We start from the raw sequence: 12231 nt of genomic DNA on the forward strand, positions 1-12231 counted from the left end.
AGATAGATAGTGAACTGTGTCCACATTAGACACAGATGGCACGGAGAGGTAAATTCAGTGCCACCTTCCATAATATTAAATCACATTCTTCTAAGGTTGTTTTCTGTTTTAAAACTGATAGTAACTTTCTTCCCACCTTCAAACAATTAAAAGATTTCTCTACAAAAAAAATCTAACATGATGTTAACTTAGTCTCTAATCTTGGACAAATTTCTTAGTTTCATTGTCTTTGTTTTCTGTTTTTCAGCTGTAAAATAGAAATGATTTTTTGTTTTTGCAGTACGCGGGCCTCTCACCGCTGTGGCCTGTCCCGTTGCGGAGCACAGACTCCGGATGCGCAGGCTCAGCGGCCATAGCTCACGGGCCCAGGCGTCCGCGGCATGTGGGATCTTCCCGGACCGGGGCACGAACCCGCGTACCCTGCATCGGCAGGTGGACTCTCAACCACTGCGCCACCAGGGAAGCCCCTAGAAATGATTTTTTAAAAGACCCTCTTAACAAGGTGAGCATGAAGCTTAATGAAGTGAGATGTCACATGGGAAAACTATTCACAAATTTTCAGGGGTTATATGCATTAGTTATTTTTTTTGCCATTCTGGTTAGATTATATTTGTCCTTGGCAGAGGAGCTGACTTCGAGAGAAGAGATAAGAGTTTGCAATAGAATCACTACTGATTAGTTGGGATGGAAATCAGAAGGTCTTCTGCAGTCTGGATTGCGTTTTATATTGTCTCTGCAACTTATTTAGTACATCAGCATATTTTGCAACTTCCCCTCACCACCACCTCAGTCCCCTCAGTAACATCTTTTGCTTGAATGAGCAGTAAAGAACAAGGAGAACTAGGGAAAATTAACTATTATTGTAGCCCTATGACTAATGAAAATTCGTACATGGCACTTTTGGGGAAAATGCGCTTATTAACATGCCTGTCGGGGTAGGTTAATGTTGCTATTTTAACTTTGCTTGGGAAAAACTGACGTCAAATAACTTACCCAAGGTTATCCAGCCATCTGTGGCAGTGAGAATTACGCAAGCAGAGCTCCTCCCAGCAATGGCCCCAAGCTACCTGCTGAAGGAAGTCCAGGGTCCCTGCAGCATCCTCTAGCCACACCCCAGATTCTAAACACAGGATCCATGTCTGTGTCGTGAGGCTCCTTAGCAAGATAAGTAAAAATGTATGTATTGGGTTTCCCTGGTGGCGCAGCGGTTGAGAGTCCGTCTGCCGATGCAGTGGACACGGGTTCGTGCCCCGGTCCGGGAAGATCCCACATGCTGCGGAGCGGCTGGGCCCGTGAGCCATGGCCGCTGAGCCTGCGCGTCCGGAGCCTGTGCTCCGCAACGGGAGGGGCCACAACAGTGAGAGGCCCACGTACCGGAAAAAAAAATCAGTATGTATTAACTAGTAAGTCTTTGTACTATTCCCAACACCTTCCACATGCATTCACACATTCAGTTAATCATTCTTTCTGAGGATTTGTGAACCCAGTAAAAACTTCAGGACCCCAAAAAGAAAGTTTTAATGGTGATGTGACAATTGGAGGGATTGCCATGCAAGTTCATTAGCCACCAAATCACACTGTCACTGATTTCTTCATTGACTGGGTAGTGTGGTGTTGCTGTAGCACAAATCTTAACAGAGGACTGTGTTATTAGACCCTGAGGATTCTCTTTACGACATAAAAGGGAGTATTTCATTGCGTAGTTAGTGGTTGGCTACTGGAAAACTCTGAGCAGGGGTGAGACTCGATTAGATTTTCCTGACTGGTTTTGGCAACAGTCTGGCAGAATAGAGGACAAACCGGAACTAGGAAATAGCCCTTTTCCGAGAGTGATGACAGGAACTTGAACTAGATCTTTAGCCATGGGTACGGGGAGATGAAGGCAGACTGAGAGACATCATAGGACAAACAGGAAGACAGGAGTGGCTGGAGGTAGGAGGCAAGAAAAGGGAAGCTTAGGATGACTTCTAGGTTTCTGGTTTGGAGACGGAGTGGACGATGGTACTGTTCAGTGAGACTGGAATCACAGGAGGCAAAGTAGCTGGGGGCTGTGTAGGGAGCAGGGGATACAGAATGGGAAATGTCTTTCCTTTGAGAGATGTTGAGTTTGAAATGCCTGCAGGCATCTGGACAATTTCCAAGAAGCAGTTTGCTATACAGTGTTAGACCTCAAGGAGAAATCCATACTAACATAAAGATTTGACAGTCATGGTATAGCGGACACTCATGCACCTTGGCTGGCCTTGATTCATCACTCAGCCAGTGTTTGATCCTGAAAGAAGGTTATAACCGTAGAAATGAAAAACTGGAGATGGTCGTTTACTTTCTCTTTGCCTTTGTTTTTAATGTTGTTGTTCTTTAAGCCATGAAAGTATCTGATGAGCTTAGCTAGTCCTAGGGAAAATATGCAGTCAAATATCAAGGTGTGTCTAATAAATTCTGATAGACTTTTATAAATCCATTATAATAGGGAGTACAACTCAAAAATGTTTCCCTGTCTTTCTTTTGTTTCTCATGGTTTCCCTGAATATTTTTGACATTCATCCTTGGCCTCATGGGAGTCATTAAGATAAAGTGCTTTGTAAGGTGCAAAACATCAAAACAAAAGTAAAGGATTAAAACAGTCATAATGATGAAGATGGTTAGACTTTATACATGTAAAGCACTTAACACAATGTCTTTACACCATAATTATTCGATCAATATTATTTTACTTACCCACTTCAATGGACCCAGATGCTTACAACATCTTCAGCACAAGAAAACTAGAACGGTACTAATAATCAAATCACTGGTTGTAAGAAGTCAATTCTAAATGTTCCAATTTACTTTGTATTGATTGGCCCTTGGCAACATTTTCAGAGTTTCCTTCAGGTCCTGTTATTTCTGTTCAGTGCACCAAGATGATGGATGCAATAACTGAGGCTTTTTATTTTTAATTAGAGAAGATTTATTTGTTCAGAAGTATGTCTACTGAAATAAACCCAAAGTCGACCACTGTTAATTTTCGAAAAGTAAAATTAAAAAGCAAAAATTTTATTTGAATTCTAATATACCTATCCCAATTTATCCCGAAAGGATTTCTTTAAAATGAACAGGTTATTTGCCTAGAATAAATGAAATCATGGTTGAGGCAACTACATACAGACTAGTAGCGACACCAAGTGGTAGCATATTGGAAATGGTTTTAGTCTGTTTTATAAACGACTAAATAAATTTCTTTAAAAGAGAAATTACAACCCGGGAAAATGGTTATTGTGATCAGCATAATCTGTAATCTGCCTCTAAATGTTTTTAAGTATAATTACAACCAGTGCTTCTGTAATAAAAGTTTTATTTCCAGACCAGAGTCAGAGTCAAATAAGAAATTCCGTACGGACAACCATGATTTGTATATAAATGAGCATAAGTAAATTTTGCTTATCTTTTTGGAAAGAAAGAGGAGTCAGGTGTTGTGCAGAGCGACCGTCAGCCTTCTACAGGGGTAGCTGCTGCCCCCTAATGGTGGGAGGTATTGATAGGAAGGTTCAACCAAGGTTCAAATCCGTCTTTTCTGCTTGTTGGGTATATATCTGTAGACCATTATTTTAAATCTCTCATTAGTAAGTTTTTCCCCCATCTCTAACGTGGGGACAGCTACACTCATTGGTATGAGGGGAGGTTAATTATAGAAGGATTCGGACCTGACAGTGAGTCTGTTATCAGTTTCAGATAGCTGGGTTCCTCTTGTCTCACCTTTACCTGGGAACAATCTGAGAAGTTCTCTGGGTTGCAAGGTATATGTTGGGCAGATCCAGTGGGCAGATATGGGATGGCAAGAAGCAGGGAAGAAGCATCCAATTTGGGGAAGATATGAACCAACATGGAATATAAATCAAACTACCAAGTTCACTACAGCTGAAGTATTATATGCAAGCAAAAAAAACATGGGAAACAATGAGAATAAGGACTTAGTGAGGGGGCAGATCATAACAGGCGTGTCACTTGAACAAGTTTGGATTTTATCATGAAGGCATTGAAAAATGGAGACTGGTATAAATATATTTACTTTTTCAGAAGTATGACCCTAATAACAGATTAAAGATTAGATTCAGGAGGAAGTGGATAAGACTGGAGCAGAAGAACTAGTGAAGGGTTGTCAAGGATGGTAGAAGCATGTGGAGTTAAGAAACAGGCAGGGTTTTTAATGAATCAGATCTTAATTAATTGGGGTACCAGAGACGTAGTAATGAAGAATGACACCTAGGTTTCTCTTGTTTTCCTATAGATGATATTCTATAAATGTAGAAGGGAGAGCACAAACAGCTCTCTAATCACTGCTTCTGGTGGTGAAAGTCTTAGGGCTTAGAACGAGGTTCAGAACAGGCCATGGAAAAGAAGGAATTTCAAAGTCAAGGACTCTTGAGTAGAGGTCTAGTGATTCCCATTCTTCTCCTTCCATGTCCATAATTCAGGACTGTCACCAAGATTCGTGTTACTGGATACTTAATCCAAAAATATTTAATCAGCTTATGTAACGTGTGAGGCAATGTTCTGGGTGATGGACAAGCCATACAAACTCTCTGGGTCTTAGACTCCTTAAAATAAGGGTGGCATTTAGATTATTCCTAAAATCCCTCCCTATTCAAATACTGAATCTCTGTGACTTTCCAGTAAACCCCTTCTTATTCACTTATCACCTTTAGCAATAATAAAACTTATTTATCCCTTCCATTCATCACTGTTAATATTTCTCTCTGGTGTCTACCTGAAGGTAAGGAGATCATCCTCACTTCAGCCTCCCTTGAAAACAGAAGTCTTAGAGATTCTGAGTTTTCTAGAACAAATCTGATTTCAGATCAGAAAAAATCTAATGTCAAACCAGAACAAACCTGATTTCAACCAGAAAAAAAAAAAACTGTTTTCCAACGTGTTGTCTCTGAAAACAGAAGTCTCAGAGATTCTGGGTTTTCTAGAACAAATCTGATTTCAGATCAGAACAAATCTAATTTCAAACCAGAACAAACCTGATTTCAACCAGAAAAAAAAAATCTGATTTCCAACCTGTTGTCTCTGAAAACACATTTGCATTGTGCCTTGATTTAGGATTTATGGGGAAACCGGTCTCAGTAGAGACAACTAGAAAGCTTTGTTTAAGTACCTTCTGTAAAGCTTTGTGACCCATTGGATACACAAGGCCTCTCCCAGCTGAAGGACTTTCTGGCCAGCTTCAGTCACCAGCTGTGCTTCTCAGGAAGGATAACCAGGTCAGCTGGCCCCAAACCCAGGACTCCCAGGCCTTACCTGGAAGAGGCTTAGAGGGTCTGTGAGTATAAATAGTCTTACTTCAAAACAGCAGCCCTAAAGCAACGTGAGCCACTGAGCCCTGCGGCAGCTTTTTCCTCCAAATCTTGGTCCTCTAATCGAATGTCTCTCTCTTTATGAGGAAGAGAAGAGATTGCCTGGAGACCTTGGCTAACCCTTAGCAGGCGTGCCTAAAGCCCTGTCTCTGACACAGTCAGCAGCCCTGAAGAACCATTAGCAAAAGCCTTCATTCTGATGAGAGAAACTTCAAAGGCCCCAGATGAGGGAAGAAGTGATCCTGGGAAATGTTGAAACGACAAATAGCAATATTGCCGCTGACAAAAGATGAAGATGAAACAAATGTTAGAACAGAAAACATGGTTTTATTTTGCCGGGCTCTCACTGGAAACTATCATCAAAGTCTTTAACTGAAATGAAAAAAGTGTCGATATAACAAGCCCACTAGAGCCAACTCGGATTTCTAACAACAAAAGTCATCTCTGAAATAACAAAAGCTTACAAATTAATGAAAAAATCTCAATGCAGAAAGTCAGGCGTATGGCCCCAAACAGCCTTGTGCTGCACATTCGTTAGACAACATTAGGGCTGGAGGCCACTTAGGGATCAGCTGGGTAAGCCCCTTCATGTTACAAAAGAGGAGACTCGGAGCACAAAAGAAGCGAAGTACCTTGTTCGAGGTCTTAGAACTAGTTAGTGACTTCTGAATTGTTAGCAACTGCCTTCTCCCTTCAAATCGCTTCTCCCTTCAAATCCAACTTTGCCCAGTTATTGAGGCAGCCCTAATCAGGGCTGAAGTTCAAGTTCAGCAGCTGCTGGGGCCTAGTATTTGTCCTCCTGTCTTAGGTCCATTCTGTGTTACGCTCAGTAAGCCATAGACTTGCTGGGACCCGCCTCCCTACCACCCCACAGCTGCTGAGCCAGAGGTCCGTGTGCAGACCTATGCCCTCTGCAGTCAGGTCTGTCTGACGTATGACATGGACCACAGGGACCATGACTGTAAATTCCGAAAAAATATTGGGCAAAAAGGATGGAGGGCTGGCGAAGGCATGGTGCATCCTGGAAATTGAAGCCCACAGCGTTAAATATTAGGGATAAGGGAAAAGATAGAAAACCCAAAAGATGAAATAAATGATTTTTTTTCAAACGCTGCTTAGTATGAGAGGTCCTGAGGATCAGTCAATAGGTGAGACATTCAAACAATTCAGTCTTTTAGAATCTGCAAAAGATTTGCAGCTGTGTAGCTTAATCTGCCTTTCAGATATACAGACAGCACATTTTTCAAGAATAAGTAAACTTTTAAAAAGTATATATATAGTAAAAGTCATGGAGCCTATAGAGATGAACCTTCAGATCAAAAGGGAAAAAGCAGCATGGAAAATACTCAGAGAACGACAATCTAAGAACAATCTCTTATAGAATCTAAAGATAATGTATGGAATCTGTTTGACACATGCAATAGAAATCAAGTCAATGTGTTGCTTGTGAAATGTGATTCTTCTCTCACTATCCAGGAGAGAAGAGTCTGGTATGAAAAGTGAGAGAGTTGGCATAAGGAAGGATTGCTGAAAGGACTCTCAACCCACACTCTCTGCTCAGGTCCTCTGAGTCCCCAGCCACTTCTCTGACCTTTCATTCATCTGACACTCTCTTCTGAGCTCCACACCCAGCTGTGAAGCTACCTTCTTGAAATAATGTACACTTTGCCCTCTGTATCCATGGGTTCCAAATCCATGGATTCAACCAACCACGGATTGAATTCCAGGAATACGGAGGGCAAACTGTAAGTATATGTTGCAAGAATCTCAGTGCTAACCAGTTCAAAGTGGGACCCTTGGTTCCCATCACACCTAAAACTCCCAACCCCTGCTCCCCCTTCAGCTTTTCCCCATTGCAGGAAAAGCACCTCCTTCCATTCCTTTGTTCATCCCAAACCCTTCAGTAACTTAACTTGCCCTCACCACTCCCACACATACCCTGGTACATTCGGTACATTCTGTTTAACAGTGAGACCCGTGGTTCCTTTTTAAAATGTGTCTCTAACGCATTCCCTTTCCTAAGCATATTCCTCTACTACTGTAATGTCATCAGCCCTCATCTCTTGCCAAGACTATTAAAATAATCCTCGTATTGGACGTCTTGTTTCTACTTTTGCTCTATTTTATTTTTCTCCATACAGCAGTCCAATTAATCTTTGGAAACTGCACATTTAAGTGCTTCCTTCTTCAACTTAAAGCCCTTTAATAGGTGCCAACAGCATTAATAGTTAAATGTAAATTTTTTGTGTGACACACGCACCCTTCATGACTGACCTTGCCTCTCTTCAGCCTCCTTTGCACATCCCCGCCCGGCTCACAACTTCCCTCCCACACTCGTACCGTTTCAGTTCTCCTTCAATAAGCATCTTTTAATATCAGGAGTTTGTATGTGCTGTCTCTTCGTCCTGGTACACCTTCCTCATTAACAGCCTGGTTACTCCCACTCAAAATTTAGATCTTAAATGGTACTTCTTCAAAGAGGTCGTTCCTCATTGCCAATCTAAGTAAGTCTCCCAGGTGACTCCCTCATGGCAGCCTTTATTTTGCTTCTTTTCCTAATACTTAGGATAGTTCATCATTGTATTGTTTTGCATCCTTTTGGTTCACCTTTATGAGCTTCTCCACAAGATGTAATGGCACAAGAAGACTGTCCATAAATAGCAATCTTCTGGCATACGGTAAACATGGAACATGTGTTGCCTGCTTTCCCCCTAAATATCCTATTTTGATGACTGTATAGAAGGGGAAAAAAGAAATATACCACTGAAAATAAGAAGGATGAGAGGGAGTTCAGTGGTGGGCACAAGGTTCTGGTTGATTTCTGGAAGTCATAATGTATGTGGCAGGATATCAATGGATGAATCAAAGTGAAGGAACAAGCAGCTTGGCACACGTAAAGGAGAATGCTCGGGTACTGGTGGGCATCAGAATTCCCAGACAGGCTCGGGATTCTGAGTCAGCAGACCCTGAGGGAGAGAGGGCAGAAGGGAGATGGAACTCCAGTGGCTCCAACTGGCTCCATGTCTCCCATCTATCTCCCTGTTGGCAGAGTGATGGGCAATCCAGAATTGCTCCCTAGGGAAAAATAAAACTGTGAAATTTTTTGGTAAAGAAAATTTAAAAATCTGGCCAGAGAGAGAAGGTGCTTTTAATATGGAGACTAGAACCTGAGAGTAGAATTTATCCTACTCTGAAATTTGAAAGTTAAAGAAGGAGGAAAGGGAGTGGAGGCAGGTGGGGAAAGAGGTAGGCACGCCAGGCTTTTCTACCTGCACGCCCTCTGGTACAGAATGCAGGTTACACACCGCTCCATTAAAAGCAGGCTTCTCAGTTAAGCATACTTTTTGACAGAGAGGCCTATTGAATAAAGAGCCCTACCTGTACACATAGACAACAGTAGAGGGAACATAGACGAGCTGCCTACATCAGTCCTCAAAATTATTCATTACTGGATAGGAGTCGACAATCAAAATGCACAAGGAACCTTGAAGAACATCTTTGGTTTACTATAGAGGGAACGATACTGACACTCAGAAGAGCTGATCTGGAAGAAACAATTTAGACAAGAACGTGAACAATTCCCATTTGGTATTTTTAGCTAATTCAAGAGCTTATTACACACGCTCACACAGACACAGACACACTGACCAATACGACAGAAAGGAATAAACAAAAGGCAAGAAAATATGTTTCTGAAATTTAAAACATTATTGCCAAAACAATCAATAGAAGGACTTGGAGAAAAAAAATCGGGAAGTAGCTCAGGATTTGAAAATAGAGAAAAGTTGAGCTGTAGATGATCAATTCAGAGGGTCTAACACTTGATGGCCATACATTTTGGACAGTAAGATAAGAAGGGAAGAAATAATCAAATAAATTGTACCACATGTCATCAATTCTAAAATGACCCCCCCTCTAAAATGCATTATTATTTCATGTATTGCTAAGGAAATAAAAGCTGTGCCAATTGAATTATGATACAATACTTTGTTTCACTTGAATTTTTATTTATAAATATGTAAAGAGTTCCTTTAGGTGTGTTTAGATATATATTGTCTTCTTCATATGTAAAATGCAGTATTTTCAAAATAAATTGCAAAATAACTTAAAACCATATTCAGAATCTGGTTCTTTTAAATGTTTATGGGGCTTAAAACCATAGATGTTCATTTTTTCGTCACAGTATTCTTTATTCTGCCAGCAAGAACTTTGGTATGTGGGCATTACCAAACGTGAGCAAACATAGCCCTATTGTCTGGGATTTTCTTCCAAGCTACTGACACTCTTTCTGCAAGTTTTGATGTTAGCGTATAATCGGGAACCCTATAACACAGGGTCATAGGGTTGTCCTTTCTTAGGTCCTATAAATTATGGATTATGGTCATTGCTTTGCAAGAAAATTGGGAATTTCACTCATTCTTCCAAATCTAGATATTCACTTCTCTCATATCAAATTCCACATCACCGTTTCACTTCAGTAATTTTTGGCATTTACAGTAATTTTTTAAGGCCAGATAATAATATAATCTTTAAAAATTAATGGCAACTATACTCGACACACATAGCATCAACAATAACTTGAAGTGAAAAAAATAAAGACACCTATGACTAAAAACAAACATATATGGACAATGAAAATTACATCAAGACATATCTTACTTTCAGAGGTGTGAAGATGTACAAAAATGGGTCTTATTATGAAGTACAGTATACTGGTGATATTTTTTATCAGATTTCTATTATTTTTTCTATGTTCATCTGTCCAGTATTGAAAGAGGCATGTTGGAATTTAAATTTTATCTTCATTATGAATCATACCCTTTCTATATCAAAAGACAGCATTTCTCCATTTTAATTCACTTCCTTAAAGTTCACCTTTTCTGCTATTAATAGTTTGACTCCTGCTGTCCCTTTATTTAAATTTCCCAGATAGATCTTTGCTCACTTGCCGTCACTTTGTTTGAGGTATGCTAATTGAAAACCACATTTGACCAAACACCGTTTTTCATTTTCAATCTAAAAGATTTTTATCTTTTAATAAGGAAGTCACTTTTAGTTCCATTATTAAATTTACAATATTTAGTCTTATTTCTCTTAGCTGGTTTTAGTCCTCATTGCATCACATTATACTATGATTTCTCCATTCTTTTGTTAAATTTTTTTTATTGTGAAATGTATCACTGATACAACACAATGGATATACATATATGTATATTTAAAGATTAATAGTAAGTTGAAGAAGCATCTAATATCCACTATCCAACTTAAGAAACAGAGTATCAGGAATAATTTTGAAGCTTCCTGTTGATCTGATTACATTCTTTCCCTGCCCTGGATTTCGTACTATCCTGTATTTTGTGTTAGCAATTCCTTTGCTTTTTCTCTATAGCTTTACTACATAGATGTAGCTCTAAACAACATAATGACCAGTTTGCTTATTATTTGACTTTGTGCAAATGCAGTTGACGCTTGTTATTTTTACTCTGCATTGTTTTACGCTGATAGCTGTGATTAATTCATTTTCCCTAATATATGGTGTTCTGTACAAATTTGTACAACCTCGTACATTGTGTTCTGTATGAAAGGTGCTGACAGTGTGAAGGGTGCCCCAGAGCTGAGTAAGGTGATAGCCCCGATTCCTTTGTATGAATACAACATAATTTATTCATTTTAATAATTCAGCATTTTTTCCTAGGGTTTCTTTTAGCATTTTTTCTTGCTGTGATGAAATAGTATTGCTATGAGCATTATTTTACATGTCTCTTGAACATACAGTTTCTCTAGGGTTTCTAACTAGGAGTGGAATATCTGGTAACAGTGTATACAAATACATGCATTAATAAACTGTCTTTCTCTTGCTAATCTTTTTGTTAAAGAGCCTCAGCTGAAAACCTAAGGTGGTGGCTAGAAGTAAAGTTTCCCTTCCCTACAAAAGCATAAGATGGACTGGACCACCATTGCTGACTTTGAAACTGGAAGAAAGCCACCAAAAAAGGCCCCCAGCTGACAGGCAACAAGAAAGCAGGGACCTCATTCCTACCACCACGTGGAGCTCAGTGCTGCCAGTAACCTGAATGTCTCTGGAAATGGATTCTCCCTCAAAACCCCCAAAGGAGGCAGCCCTGCTGACACCCTGACTTTGACACTATAAGACCGGGGTAAGCCACTGACCTACAGAATTGCGAGACGAAGATCCTTTACCCAAGCCACTGGGACGGTGGTTAAGTGTCAGCAGTAAAAACCAACACAGTGGATGAGCTTGGCTTGTGATGGTTCTGTTGATCCAAATGCTTTTAAATAACCTGATCAATGTTATTTTAAATTAATTGTTTTCTCTAGTTGTGTTAGTCTTTAACTGGCAGGAGGAGGCCATGAACTGAGACGTATCACAGCTCAGTTATGGCCAAAACAGGTTTGGTGGAACGCAGACACGTGATCAGTCTTCCAAGCAACGTATTATAGTAACTGTCCCTAGTTCATCTCTGTGTTTCCTAGCTGCTTCGCCCTTGTTGTTTATTCTAGGATGGACAGCTATGGAACAAAATTTGGCCAACCTAAGACTATGGTTTTGGGGTTGAGGGGTGGAGCTCTGCTTCAAGTGCTGTGGGGAAAGAAGGAAGCTGACACACTGAGAAACAATAAAACCAGAGATGAAGAAAGAGCCTAAGGCACTTGGGTCCATAGTTCTAGTTATTCCTCAAGCACTTTTCTTAACTTGATACTGGATAATAAATTGCTTTTTTCTAAGTTAGAAAGCAATGTGTTTCTGTCATTTGCCAATGGCAAGAATCAGTGTTGAATGCTGTATTCATTTCCTGTTGATGCTGTAATAAACTGTTATAAACTTAGTGACCTAAAACACCACAGATTCACCATCTCAAAGCTCTGCTAG

At 40.1% G+C, this 12231-nt stretch overlaps 1 long non-coding RNA gene across 4 annotated transcripts in view; it reads left to right on the top strand.

Moving 5' to 3' along the window:
• The window catches only part of LOC307196841, a 428961-nt gene extending 416954 nt beyond the window's left edge, over positions 1-12007 (top strand). For all 4 annotated transcript variants that reach the window (XR_013831244.1, XR_013831245.1, XR_013831246.1 and 1 more), the window contains one exon: positions 11216-12007. This is a non-coding gene — a long non-coding RNA (uncharacterized lncRNA). The remainder of the gene's footprint in view (positions 1-11215) is intronic.
• The last annotated feature ends 224 nt before the right edge of the window (positions 12008-12231 follow it).

Source organism: Stenella coeruleoalba, assembly GCF_951394435.1.
Source record: "Stenella coeruleoalba genome assembly, chromosome: 14".
Lineage (NCBI taxonomy): Eukaryota > Metazoa > Chordata > Mammalia > Artiodactyla > Delphinidae > Stenella > Stenella coeruleoalba.